At 35.8% G+C, this 14,899-nt stretch overlaps 1 protein-coding gene across 2 annotated transcripts in view; it reads right to left on the bottom strand.

Annotated features, from left to right (window-relative positions):
• LOC149575692 (uncharacterized) overlaps nucleotides 1-14,899 on the bottom strand; it is a 228,605-nt gene that overhangs the window by 109,328 nt on the left and 104,378 nt on the right. The window lies entirely within an intron of this gene.

Here is a 14,899-nt window from a genome sequence, read left to right as displayed (position 1 = left end):
TAAATCGCCTGTAAATATCCATCTTGGTAGCCTCATTCAACTCTGACTAAGGGGGGAGGAGATGAGCGGGAGCATCGATACCCAGCTGGAGACCTGTGCATACTAGCACTAACCTCGATCAATAGGATCTGAAGCTGCAATTGAAGCCAAGGAATAGTAGGCCAAGTAGGAATAGCGATATCTACCATCAACAAAGTCCACAACACCCCTGAGTCTGTGAAGTAACCAAACTAGAACAAAGATAGTGCAAACCCTGAAAGAGAGAGCACCAAACTTGGCCAAGATAATACTAGTAGTAGTAGTCGGCTGACAGTGCATGGCGTGACAAAGAAGAAGAGTTTGCACCCTCTCCACAGATGCCCACTCAATGGTTAACAAAGACCCCCAAATGGCCGAGGCATAAAGGAGTACAGGCCTAACCAGGGAGTCTAAGATATGTATCTTAGAAGTAGTATCCTGGAAATGGTGTCTGAAGCACTATCTCTCAATCAAAGAAAGTGAACCAAGCCCCGTGTTGACCCGCAACATCATGGTTGGTCTCAAACTAAAACACGACCCAAAAAACCTGATGAACAAATAAGTGTAGCTGGAAGTCATCTCAATCTCGGTCTCTCTAAAGAAGAAATGAAGATGAGAGGTTTTCAAGTAGTTGAAAAAATGAAGATGAGAGGTTTTCAAGTAGTTGAAAATTATAACCCGGGTCTTGCCTAGGTTGACCACAAGCTGTCAAGAATCACAAAAGGAGGCCAACCCATATAAAAGACGATGTAACCCCTCAGGGGAGGAAGAGAAAAGCACCACGTCATCAACAAAGAGAAGGATGGAGATCAAGAACTAATGAAGATAACACCCGTCCTTGAGAAGCGAGAAACCCCTCAGGTAGGTCAAGCTCTCAATGTAAATACCAAATAGCGAATTTTTCAAGGGAAAAACCTAACAATGTTCTGACTGAGGCAAGTCACAAGTTTGAAGCATCAAGAAAATTTGATAAAAAGAAGGATATGTTAGTTTTGTAAAGAATAACAGAGTACTAGGCACCAATGCCAAAGCAAGGAAGCCCTCAAGCCAAAAGAAGAAATAATAAAGATAGGCTTTTGTTTCAAATGCAAAGATCATGGGCAATAGGGCATATGTGTGGAAAAAGAAACCAAGTCCATAGAATAGAAATGACATTTGACAAAGAAACAAAAGGAGGACCGAATAAGAAAACAAGACATTGATACTAGGGATCTTAATAGCATCCAATCAATGAATGAAAAGCAATAGAGTTTTAAGGAAATCCATCCCTAGCTATAGTGCACAAATTCAAGAGTAAAATCAGCTAATAAGACTAACAAAGAAGGGCAATCAAGAAGAATTAGGAAAAAGAAAATAATTCATTTTAAATTAGTGGCAAAAATTATCAATAACTTTATATCAGGACCAGCAGGTAAAACTTGTGAACAAGACTAAACAGATAAAGGGTTGATTATCAAATGAATGAAAGTTTGTAATAAGTAAATTACAAAATGTATTAATGGAAATATTAAAATTGTACTTATTCACTCTCAAAATATTCTCAATCTCATGTGTGATTAAGGTAGAGTTCACACTCTTAAAGGCCTTGGAAGAGATAAAGTTTCTACCAAGAATTATACAGATGGATAGACCCTAAAAGGATATTAATAAAAGCTTAGGAAGAGGCCAAGTCTCTACTAGGAATCATAAAGATGGATACATCCTAAAGGCCTAGGAAGAGACAACGTCTCTATCAACAATCATAAAGATGGATACGTCCTAAATGGACATCCATTAAGGCCTAGGAAGAGACAACTCTATAGTAATCATAGAGATGGATACGTCTGCAAGGGACATCCATAAAGGCCTGGGAAAAGATAAATTCTCTACCAAGAATCATAGAATTGAATATATCCTAAAGGGATGTCCATAGGGAACTGAGAAGAGATAAAGTCTCTTCTAAGGACTACAGAAATGGATATGTCCCTAAGGGATATCCATAAAGGCCTGGAAAGAGATAAGTCTAGGCCAAGAAATATAAGGGGATGAATGCATACTATAAGGGAATCCATAAGGTTTAGGAAGAGATAAAGTCTCTCCTGGGAGTATAAGGATCACATTAGGACTCATCATGGGACAAGTCAATACGTAGCTAGGAGCACAAATGTACTACAACACATCAAGATAAGTACCATCTTTAAACCATTTTTGATATTTTAAATTAAATATCACAATCTTCCTATAAGATAAATCTTATTTTTTTAATTACAATTCTAACCTCAAGTTTAAAATTTTCATTGCAAGCTCACTGGATTAGAGATCAAGATTACATAGCAAGACACCACTTATATCAAAGGTTCACACTGTTTGAGGACAAGCAATTTTGGCAATAGCGGACTATGATGTCCACTTATACAAAATAGAATTACATATAAATCAAATAACAAATGACAAACAAAAATAATTATTAATAATACAATATAGTATTAAAATGATACAATATATTGTCAATAATTAAATAAATAGATACAAAGGATGAGGAAATTTGTGTGGAATGGAGCGCAAGAAGAGGAGAAGATCCCCCTTATTGCATGGGATATGATATGTAAATCAAAGAAGAAAGTGGGAGCGGGGTTGAGAAAATAGTACTTGGAAAACAAAGCACTTGGAGCCAAGTTGGTTTGGGATATGTATGCTAACCCTTCTCAGCTATGGGTGGCAGATCCTTCAAGCTAGATATCTTGATTCGATGGAGGACTCTAGAATGCTAATGGTTAGAAATCCCCCAAAAGGTTCAGCTGTTTGGAATTTTATTCTTGATTGTAGGCAGGTTATAACAGAACACCACTCTTGGCAAATAGGGAATGGCTGAAAGGCCTCCTTCTGGGAAGACTCATGGAATGGAGAACTAGTAATAGCCGATTCAAATAAGATCCAAGAAGTTAAACAAATTTTAGTAAGAAAATGAGGGGACAAAGTAGCAGATTACATGGAAAGAAAGGAATCTCCTTTAGGCCCTCAATGGGGGTGGAAAGATTGGACTCTCTTGAGATTATCAGAGGATCAGGCAAGAGTGATTCAGAAGATATTCCATGAAAGGAGTGTAGTCATTAGGGAGAAAGATGATAAGATTATATGGTGTGCAGCGAAAAGTGGCAGATACTCAGCAAAAGTAGGGTACCAGCTGTTAGGTAGAGCAGAAAGCATTGAGGATTGGCCCTCAAAATTATGTTGGGATAAGGATTGTCTGCAGAAGGTAGGGGCTTTTGCCTAGCTAGCAATACAAGGAAAAAATTTAACTTGTGAAAGAAGGAAGAAATATGATGTTGTAGGACCAACCCGATGTATTTTATGCCTGAAGGAGGTGGTAGATGTAGATCATTTATTAGTTCAATGTGAATTTACACAGGTTTGTTGGGAAAAGCTGAAATATCATTTGAATTGGTCAAGCCCATTACCAAATAAGATATGGCCGTTGTTTCAAGGTTGGCCAAAAGACTTCAAGAGTTCGATCCTTTCAAAAGTATGGATCATCAATCCTTCAATAGTTATATGGGAGGAGTGGAAGGAGAGAAACAAAAAAAAAAATTCAAGATATTGTAGAATCAATGGATAGAATTTGGGACAGAATTTACAAAGCAATAGGAGAAACATTGCAAGTAATTACTTCTCGGGGGCAAGCTAATAGGATTTTCTATTCATGGGATTGCTTGATACAAAGAAACTGGCTAGAGGTAAGATTTAATTGGTATAATGATGGTAAATGGAAAGTGGACAAAATAAAGGCAAGGGAGAATGTCATCTACAAACCATCGGGTGAAGGTTGAATGAAAATTAATTTGATGGAGCCTCCAAAGAGAACCCAGGAGTTTCAGGAGGAGGCGTCATTGCAAGAAAGGCTAGTGGGGAGATCTTAGCCATAGCAGCCAGTAAGATTATCGGATGGAACTAAAAATATAGCGAAAGCACAAGCAAATCTTTATAGTTGTTCAATTAGTATCCAAATTGAAGGTTAATAATTTTCATATAGAAGGAGATTCGGAGATCATTGTCAATATGCTAAAAAGGAGACAATCACAAACTTGGTACTTACAAAGCCAAATAGATGAAATTATTAAATATTTGGATGAGTTTATGAATTTTAAAATTAGTCACACTTTTAGAGAAGCGAATTTGGAAGCAGATAAATTAGCCAATGTTGCAACAACTTTATCCAATATTGGAGAAATGATGATGGAAAACTTCAGTGAATGTCCTAGACATGAGTTATTAATTTAAGATAATGGCAATCGTCATTAAGATGGTGGGAGATGTGTTGAAAGCAAATAATTATGGGACACAATTAATGACACTGCCTAAAAGGATGAGATGGTGGTTTTCGGCGACATTGCTACACCCGGAAAAAGAATTAATTGTGAGGTGACGAATGAAGCATGTGAAGGGAAGAGTGTAGAGCAAGTTAAATGGACTATAATTTCCATCTACTATAATAAATTTGGTAAGAAAGTTTGCGTTTTCTGAAGCAAGAGGAGTTGGATGAAGATGGAGGCCACATTCTCAGTTGATTCAGAAAGACGATTAAAGGCTTTTAAAGGACCTACAGGATGGGAACGAGTGAAGGGATTACTGAATATAAAAACGAAGGAGATGATCCCAACAGTGTTGGGGGTTATTGGCAACCAGTTCCAAGAACGAGCAATAAAGAGGTGCAAAAACCTAAACGTGATTTCAGTATTCATCGTCTGGGGTTCAGCACTAAATAAGAGCACATATGAAGTAGAATCCGTGGCGCGAGCTTCATTTCTAGAGGACATGCTTGATGGCCTGGAATCAATTTGGTCGATTCAGGTATTGGGCAAGATATTAACGAATGTTTTGTTGATGAGGATGATGCTCGACACTTCGGCTATGTGCCCTTTTCGCGCTGGAGAGCTCGAGTTGACAAACTCCTAAAGTATAGGAAAGCAATGGAAGCCTGGCAAAGAGTGGTGAGGGAATTGGGGCTTGTGGAATGGTCTGAGCAAGCAGTAGTTGTTGGGCCATGAAGAAATGTCCCTTGTCGCAAAAGAAGCAATGGAGGTTCCCGGTTGGGATCGGATAGAGAATGAGAGATGAGGCTCAAGGGAAGCAAAACACACAGTTTTGAGGATGACGGACATGTGGGGGTATGAAATGGGCAGAACATTTTGTATGTTGGAGCTGACAAGAAGGAGAAAAGGTAAGGAGAAATCCAATCAGCTACGTCAAATGTGAATGGATACCAGGTTTGAATTTTGCAAGGTCCAACCACAGACCGACGATAATGTAGCATAGGAGTAGACAGAGCTCGAATTGTGATATTATGTATGAGCTCATATTTCTTTAATATGTTTATCTGGGTGAATTTGAAGTATGTAAGACTTTAGACTGTATATTCTAGAATAGAGGAAAGACTGATAGATGAAAATAAGATTAGAGGTGAGGAAAGGAATGTAAGTCTATAGGATAGTAGAGGTAGTAGATAGTTGGACTTAATCCTTTTTGATGTTGTTATGTACTTATGATTTTAGTTAATAAAAAATCCTATTACCGATCAAAAAATTAAAAAAATTATATAGTAGAGTATTAATATAGTACTATGCTATTAATATAATAATAAAAATACAAGTATAATACAAATTAACTAATAACCAAATACAATCCATTATTAATACTGATAAAATAATATTATTAATATATTGAATGTGTTATTAAATGAGATCATAAATGATCTATATATACAAGTATACACAAGAATGTTTCTATAACGAACAAAGAGAGAAATAGAAACATTCTAAAGAGAGAAAGAGAAAGTCTTCATATTAAACAGAGAGAGAATATGGAAACATAGAAGAGGAATGACCATAATCAATAGAAGTAAATCTATAGAAGACAAAGAGAAACAAAAATAAAGAGATTTAAATCTAATACTATCACTTTATGGTCAATCTAACTTCAAAAAAAAAAAAATTGCAGGTAAATCTTCAAAAGGCATAAAAGGAAGACTTGGGTTGATCAGGGAGCTCTGCATGTTGTGCAATATTGGCCTGTAGCTGAGACCCTCCCTACTTCCATTGTTCAGAAGCAACGCGCGTCCTGCAATCTTGGATCACGTGACCAAATTTGTGGCAACAGTTGCACCGGATTTACTTCTTCTTGGAGCTATCCGGAGATTAAGCAGATTAATGAGATGGACCTTTATCCTTGTGAAAGGATTGGGCTGAAAATGCTTGTTTAGAGGATGAAGGAGCACTACGACCAAATTGTTGTTTCCAACTGTCTTGCTGCAAAAGTTTGGTGCACGAATCTGGAATTTTGAGGTCAACATTAGTTGCAGTAATGTTGAGCGTCTCAATAAAGTGTTGACAGGATGGTGGTAGACTTTTCAGAGTAGTGATCACCGTATCCTCTTCCTCCATAGTATGGCCAATGGCCTCAAGTTGATCTCTGATGTCCTTAATCTTTAGAAGATGTTCTTATAAGGACATGTGCTCATCCATAATAATAGAGAATAGTTGATTCTTTAGAAAGAAAGCTTCGCTTTTGTCTGATGTCTTGTGGAGATCCTTCAGTGTATTTCAGATCTCTTCAGTTGTCTTGTCGGATGGCACTTGAGGCAGTTGATCATTAGTAACTAAAAGCTTAATGAGCATAATCGATTCGTGATTACACTCATCAAACTTCTCTTGAGTAGAACAGACTATGATAGGAATTTCGGTACCGAGAACAAGCACCTCAACGCAATGGTACTCAAAGATCATCATCCTTCTATGCTTCCAAGTGTTGTAGTTCTTTCCATTGAATCGTTGGCTGCCTTCCAAGAGAAGATTGGTGGGAGATGCCATAACATGCTTTTGATGCAAAAAAGTGAATATCTAAAAAAGGAGTGAACTTTGAGGCAAATTGACAGAAGGCCCAAAAAAATGAAGATACAGAAGAGAGCTCAAAAAACATAAAAAGAATCCAAAATTAGATTTTCAATCCACTTGCTCAAAAATTGAGGCATGAAAAATGATGCATGTAGAAAAAACGAAGACCAACTCAGTTGAGATCTGCAAGAAGTCACCAAGAATCTACAAAATGTTTTTCAAAATAACAAATAATCAAAGTTTCACAAGAAACCCTAGCCATTTTTCGCAAAGACAAGAAACTTTAGGTTTGATTGTAAAAATGGTGGAAAAACAAACACTATTGGACAAAATTCAAAGACACGGGCTTTAAAGCTCCCTAGACGCAGCCCTTTGCAAAAGATGTGTAGAAAAAGACAAGTCAAAAATGCCCAAAAAAGGCCACGAATTTGCAAAAAAAATGAACTCATAGAAAAACATCAAATACAAGCCCAAAAACGCCAAAAAGCCAATCATTTTTCACAGGAAGCTGGTCGCACATGCAAGGGAAAGGAAGGTGATGCGCAAGTTGTAGGAGAAAAGCTGCCCAAAGAAAAATATATATAGAAATCCTAGACAGATTTTAGGAAAATATTCCTGCAAACAAATTTTTGAACGCATCCACACAAAGCATGTTAAAATTCGTTAGTCTAAAATTTCATAAAGCAATTAAAGATTTTCAAAACCTATTTTAAAAAATGACTGAAAATTTCAATAATGAAAATATTATTTTCCAACGATAATAGCTCTAATACTATATTATGGTGAAATAATTAATGCGTTATTAAGTAAAGATCATAAATGATCTACATATACAAGTATACACGAGAATGTTTTGATAACAAACAAAGAGAGAAATTGAAAAATTCTAAAGAGAGAGTTTCTATATTAAACGCAGAGAGAATATGGAAACATAGAAGAGGAGTGACCATTAGAAGTAGAAATAAATCTATCAAAGAGAGAGACAAAAATAAAGAGATTTAACTCTAACATAGAAGGCGACAATTATTAGAACGAAAAATATGAGGTAAACCATATCAAAGATATATGAGTAGACAGTTATTAAACAACTATGAAAAAATCTAACATACGTAAGACCCATAATATTATTTAGTAATAAGTTAATTATAATCAATAATAACCAGTGAATGATAATCTGTGATTACACATAATTAAATGCGATCAATCTCCAGTCATACGTAACGCTGTTTTTTTCCCAGGTATATCAACATAAATTGGTTTGACTGGTCAACAATTTATGCACAGGAATAATCGCATTTAACCATTTCGTGAATCATGATTTTTGGACAAAAAAAATTATCACCAAGGAAAAACCCAACTCCCGCCAAAAAATGATAAATCGGTTTGATTGGTCAACGATTTATGCATAGGAATAATCGCACTTAACTGTTTCGTGAATCATGACTTCTAGGCAAAAAAAGTTTGTCGCGAAGGAAAACCATAACTCCTGCCCAGAAATGATTGTTTTTCCCAATTTACAGTCGTGCAACCCTCTATTCAACATGTCGCATAATCGTTGCATCTCTGATTTGATTTTTTGCAAAGTATTTATTGTTTGGCACATGCGACTAAGGTGTACCACTATGCATCTCTGGGTCTGTAGTTCAAATTTTTTGCAAATGCTCACCAATTTTTCTGCACTTTTCCCCTGGTATTTTTCCGGTCGATTTTGTATGCAATGTGAATGTATTCTTTCACATTTTCTGCATCAATATCTTCTTATTATGCATTTCGTATATCAATATTTTTTAGTCAACCAATGTCATTGTTTGCAATTCAAAATAGTCGAGTTAGACTAGCTTGTACAGGGTATTTTCATCATGAAACCCAATCCATCTTTAGCCTCAATGCTAATCTCAATTTTACTATACACCTTCTTCACCAATTCTTGCAGAATCATCCCATTTCAAGCAATTTCAGAAAGGCAAGCAGATTAACTGAGGTTTTAGTTTTATACAATATACACTTACACATTGGGAAATAAGTAGCAGAATGAATTAAAAGAGAGATTTGTAGTTACAAGTATTTGTTTATTAGTGGTAAATTGGTAATGCATCGCAATTAAAGGCTGTGGAAGCTTTTCAGTCTAGCTTATTTCTATTAATACATGTTGCTGGCATCAAAGCCCGCATGGCCTTGACAATTATAGAGGTAGTTCATCTTCAATGCCACCATAGGAATTCACAATCAGCAAGGCATTATGGACAAAATCTATAGCAGACATTGCACGAATGTGATTAATTTGATTAGACATTTATGCCTTAATAGCTTAAAAAATTTGTCAAGCAAAAGTTCTCTCCCTAGACTTTTTGTTTCATCTATAGTTGGTATAAAATTTTATCACTATGCTAATGGAAGCACAATAATGTCAAATACAGTTATCTATAAATCATGAAATTAAAATGCTAAAGCTATAAAAAGGAATAAAAATTTTAATTTCATCATTTATAGAATAAAAAATGGTTTAATCCTACTGATTAAGAAGCATTTTTTATTGTAATCTATAAAAGTTTAATTTGATTAACTAATATGCTTCTACGGATTTGATTCTCAATCACAATGCCATGTGAGAAAGACTTTGCATGGACGCATTGTACACTGATTGTCAGTAGCGCAACAAAGGTTAAATGCAATTGGTGTCTGAATACTGTCAGTGGTGGAATTTACCTCTTCAAATGGCATTTGTCAAAAGAAAAGGGAAATAACACTACAATATGCAAAAATTGCCTTACGGATGTTACATACCAAGCAAAAAATCTCTTGATGGAATTGCTGAGAACAAGGCAAAAAAGACAATAATTGGGATTGAATTAGGTTCTTGTTCTACAAGCATCAAGAGGAATCAATTGAATGAATATGATAGGGAGAGGGTTTCAAGGAATCTGAGATCAATGGTCGAACACCTACTATGGCACGTGGCCCAAACAGAAGTGGAGGGAACATTGATCATTTCTTTGCACCTCGTACTATGCCAGAATCACAAACCACTTTTGAGAGTAAAAGGTAGAAAAATATCTTTTATGAACAACCATTGAGGGGGATTTCAAATTTTTATTTCTCCTCTACCTTGAGATTCCATGCTTGCAAATCTCCATATTTGCAAGCTATGAAGGATGGTGGTGCAACTGTAGGGCTTGGGTTTTGGGCCCCATCTTATGATCTATGTTCCCTCAAGTTTTCGGGATGAGGACAACCAGGGATAGCGGGACAATTTTTTGGGACAGTAAACTTTTTTGTCGATTTTGGGGATGGGGGGGATGGCAAATGGGGGCAGCTATATAACAATAGGGAAAATTTAAATATCAAGAGAAATTTAAAATATTTATATGAGAACATGGATAAAGCAAGTACTTATACATAATAGAACCTTAAAATATAAGAATCGGTAGAAATCATATGCCAAATTTGTGTTACTTTGAGAGTCAAAGTCTAGTTTGTTGTAGAAGTCAAAGTCAAAATCCCCTAGGTGTCCCCAAGTCTTTGAGACGTTTCCAGACGGGGACAGCTGAAAACATATAGGGTAACACTGCTTCGATATGATGAGGGTTGGTATGCTCGATGATGCAGTAAAAGATGTTCAACATGTTGACGACCATCAATTAGACTAGGTTAGTACGAGGCGCACCATTATGTCAAATGGGTGGACAGATAATTGGAACTGGTCCCTCATCAACGTCCTCATTTGTTCTGATAGAGGCACTATATTTCGAAAATCTATGGATGCATCACATGTAATGAAAACTACAGCTGCATTGTTCAAGATGTATGACTCAGAAGTCATAGATGTGGGGCCAAAGAATGTGGTTCAATTTGTTACGGACAATGTTGTTGCTTGTGTTGCTGCTGGCAACTTCTCACAGACAAATACCCATCTATGTTTTTTATCCCATGTGTAATACATTGCCTTGATCTAACCCAAGAGGACATTGGAAAAATTGCATGGGTAGAGGAGGTATTTCAAAAGACTCACACATTTACCAAATTTATCTACAATCACACAAGGGTTTTGAGTTTGATGCGCCAATTCATAGGCGGCAAGGAGCTGGTTCGACTGGGGGTGACAAGGTCTGCAACACAATTCCTTGCACTATAGACTCTAGTTCAACAAAAATTGAACTTCGAACACATGTTTGTTTCAATTGAATGGATGGAATTAGAATTCTCAAATCAAACAAATGGCATAAGAGTTGCGAAGTAAATGTATAATCCCTACCTTTGGGAAGCAATTAAGCAAGTGGTAGAATTCGCAGAGCCTCTTGTAAAAGTATTAAGACTAGTGGATGGGGATAAATCCCCAATTGGATATTTGTATGAGGCCATGGATAGGTCCAAGAAGGTGATGAAGACTAGGTTGGAAAACGACAAGACAAGGTATAAGTCATTATGGGGCATAATTGACAAGAGATGGGATAGACAGATGCACTCTCCTCTACATGATGATGTTGGATACTTTCTCAATCCCTCATTATTCTACAACACAAAGTTCACAACTATTGATGTTGTGATCACACAAGGCTTGTTCATGTTAAGAATGCTAGCATTTAGTGTGTTGAAACACTCGTTGTTTCATAAGCATTGACAGTATATATATCATACAAATTGTCATACTGAAATAAGGAAACTTAAGCACATTCTATTTGTGTTAGATGTTCTTCAAATCGAATCACATAACTTCCATTGCCTCTAGTAATCCCGAGTGTATCGGGTGTAATCACACTCTTCTTCAGTGATTCTTGACAATATACTATTAACATTGATTAGTACCGGGTGTATGTTCATCGCCAATCATATAAAGGAGAATGGCAGTGCAGTACTTCCATCGATTGATAATTGGGAGTTACCTTAACCAATAGTTATTATATTAAAGGGATTCCATTAATTGTGATTAGTATATGTTAGCAATTAGTTATGAACAAATACAATTAGTATATTATACATTGAGGCATGACCACATAGGGGCATGCCCCTACTTGATCATGTTTCAATGTATATATATATATACAAGATTCATTTCTCTTTCTAAAAATCATATCAATAACACGGCATACTGATTTCAGACAAGAATAGATATTATCACAGCAAGAATATTTAAGTCTAACATTGTATAAAGAAGACACTAGTCTGCTATAACATAGAATACAAACTGAAACACTTTGATAAGTCTACACCAACTAAGATCTATTAAAACTTACAGTTCATGTGCATGGAAAAAAAATTCAAAACACACAAAAATTGGAAGACGGTATGTCACAGCTGCAAATTTATAAAAGGGGAAAGGGATTTCTCTCTTCTAGGCCTGCCGAGAAAAGCAGAATCTCCTTCCAACTAGGTAAACTCTTATGTATGAACTTTTGATAGTCCATTTTTTCCGGTTGACATGATCAACAAATTTCTTAAGATTTGAAGTTATTCAAGTTATTCTTACTTGGTATCATCTCTCCATGATCTATTTTTCATCTCAATGGTGGGAATGTTTTTGTCAAAAAAGCAAAAATCTCCAGTGGATGGCAATTGCATTTTGACCGAGCCATGGTGCTCATATGCGTGTGAACGTAATTGGAGTGTTTTTTAACACATACATTCCAAGAAACACAACTGTCTAACACAAAAACAGATGAATGGCTTGGTGTTTGTCCACCTCAACCTAAAACTTAAGTTGAAGAAAGCTCAAGGTAGGAGTTTTTTTTTCTTGCATTCAATTGAAGATGTTTTCATTGTGTTGAGTTTACAAAGACTAATTTCTGCAATAGAAATTAACACGAAATATAGAGGATGATGTTGTTAAATATGCTGCTGCTGCTGATAACGATGCTGATGTTGAGACTGCAGATCTTCAAATCTTGGAAGAGGCAAACTTTTCTCAAAGTGTTGTTGAAGGACTTAAGTCGGGGACTTCCCGAAGAAAAGTATCAGCGGGGCCTCCTGCCCCCTAGCACATCCTTGCCTACTTTTGAGTTGTTGGAACTCTGTACCTAGATTATAGGTTGACTTTGTACAAAGTCACAAACTATATTGTAATTGACATTTCAAAATTGCCACCACCTGGTTATATCTTTTATGCTATTGTGCGATTTTTTCGAAATAAAATCAGCAATATCTGTATGAAATTGTAAATAATGAATGTCTGTTTTCTACAATCTACTAGTTGAACTCTATATTTTATTTACTCTCAAGATATCTATGATGTGGAAATGGCCCTTAAGTTTAAATAAAAGGTAGTTTTTTATTGTTTTACTCCAAGTTAATTCATTTTTTTGCACATGATTTTTTCCCAATTTTTTCAAATATATTTCCTCTTTTGATATGCCAATTTTTTCCAGGAATGATTTTCACTTCTATTACAATAACAATGTTAATGCGGCAGGTAATATTGTGGAAGAGGTGCGATCAGTCAAGAGGCGCAGGAAAAAAAACAATAAAACCAAGAATATATCAAAGAGGAGGAGATCATTCAAAAAGAACGAAACTCAAAATGTACAACAGGGAATATATAATAAAGAGAAAAGCAGCAGCGACCATTGAACAAGAAGGGACACAAAGCAAAAAGGGGAATCTAAGTTAGGAAATGCAGGAAAAGAACCAAGTAATAGATTGATAACATTTCCGTTATTGGCAGTGTTTGGAATATATATAATTTCCAATAGAAAAATTCATAGCCGGTCATCTTAAAGTTATGAATGGTATATATTGGTGGACTAATATATTCCAGCACAGATATATATGCCTGGCACTACAGAGAAGGCACCCACACTCATGCAGCCAAACAGCACTTATAGTGTACAGTCAGTGAAATTGAGAGAACCAATCAGAAAATCCAGTTTTCTATTATCAGCATTGGATATCTGGACAGCCAGCAAAAACTATAACAAAAGGGGAAGAGAAGAAGAAACAAAGTAGTACAAAAACTATAATTTAAAAAAGATCATAGACTAGGAATCAATACTAGTGGCAAATAAGTATATGAAGTAAATAGGTGGATATAAACCATTACCTTTACGCATAATATAAAATCACAATTTTGTAGACCTGATAGAGTTCATTACGTATTATATAATTTGGAAATTGTTATTTTCAAACATGAGATATATCAGAATTGATAGTAAGAATTAGGAATAAGAATCTATAGTGAAACAAGGCACAACAAGAATCTACTAATAAAAATATCACTTTGTACTTGTATTCACTTTTAGGATTCTCCCAAGTAAGCTTGGGTATTGTGATTCCTTGCATGAAAATAAGGGAAAGCCTATATACCTTTGAGAGTTTAATCATCAAGGAGCAAAGCCATACTTAACAACAGAGGCGGGGACATTACAGTGGATGCATCCGAGTGCTCATCCGTAGCAAATCCATCTGCTTCTGGGATAGGAGATCAGCCTCCTTTGCCTGGTTTATGCAATGTACTGAAGTACCAAGTTGAGGAATGTGCAATAATCATAAATATATTCTCGAAGACATAAATACTCAATAAGTGGGCCATGTAGCAATCAAATATGATATGCATCGTGACAATCAGTCATTTTAATGCTATAAACATGGATTTATTTTGCTGTCAGGCGACATTTCTAGACTATATCAATTAATCATAGTATTTATAGTCAATTTGAAGATAGTAATTCCCATTTAGGCCCACATCCTTCCCTCCTATGTACCTAACCACTTAAATTTCTTGATCTAATTTGTATAACTCAAGTTAGGCCATTAAGCGTTCTTCAATAAAACGCTTTTTTTGTGGATAATACAATTGGATGTTATACTAATCATAATGTTCAATTCTGCGCTTGTTTAGTAAATAGATTGCAGATGTCAATAAGACTAAACCTTGGAAATGCCAAGGTTTTGACAGATGGTAGTCTGTGTATATACAAGCAATAAATTGTAGAGTTGTAAACAAAAAAGAAAGATGAGATCATCAGTAGGTGAGTAATCTTATGTGCATCCAATTTTGTACTGTGTCATCTCCACTTTTCTAAAGA

Source organism: Cupressus sempervirens, chromosome 2 (assembly GCF_028749045.1).
Source record: "Cupressus sempervirens isolate cs-2001-9-10 chromosome 2, ASM2874904v1, whole genome shotgun sequence".
NCBI lineage: Eukaryota > Viridiplantae > Streptophyta > Pinopsida > Cupressales > Cupressaceae > Cupressus > Cupressus sempervirens.
Note: the sequence above shows the minus strand (reverse complement) of the source record. Positions and strands in the feature narration are given on the sequence as shown.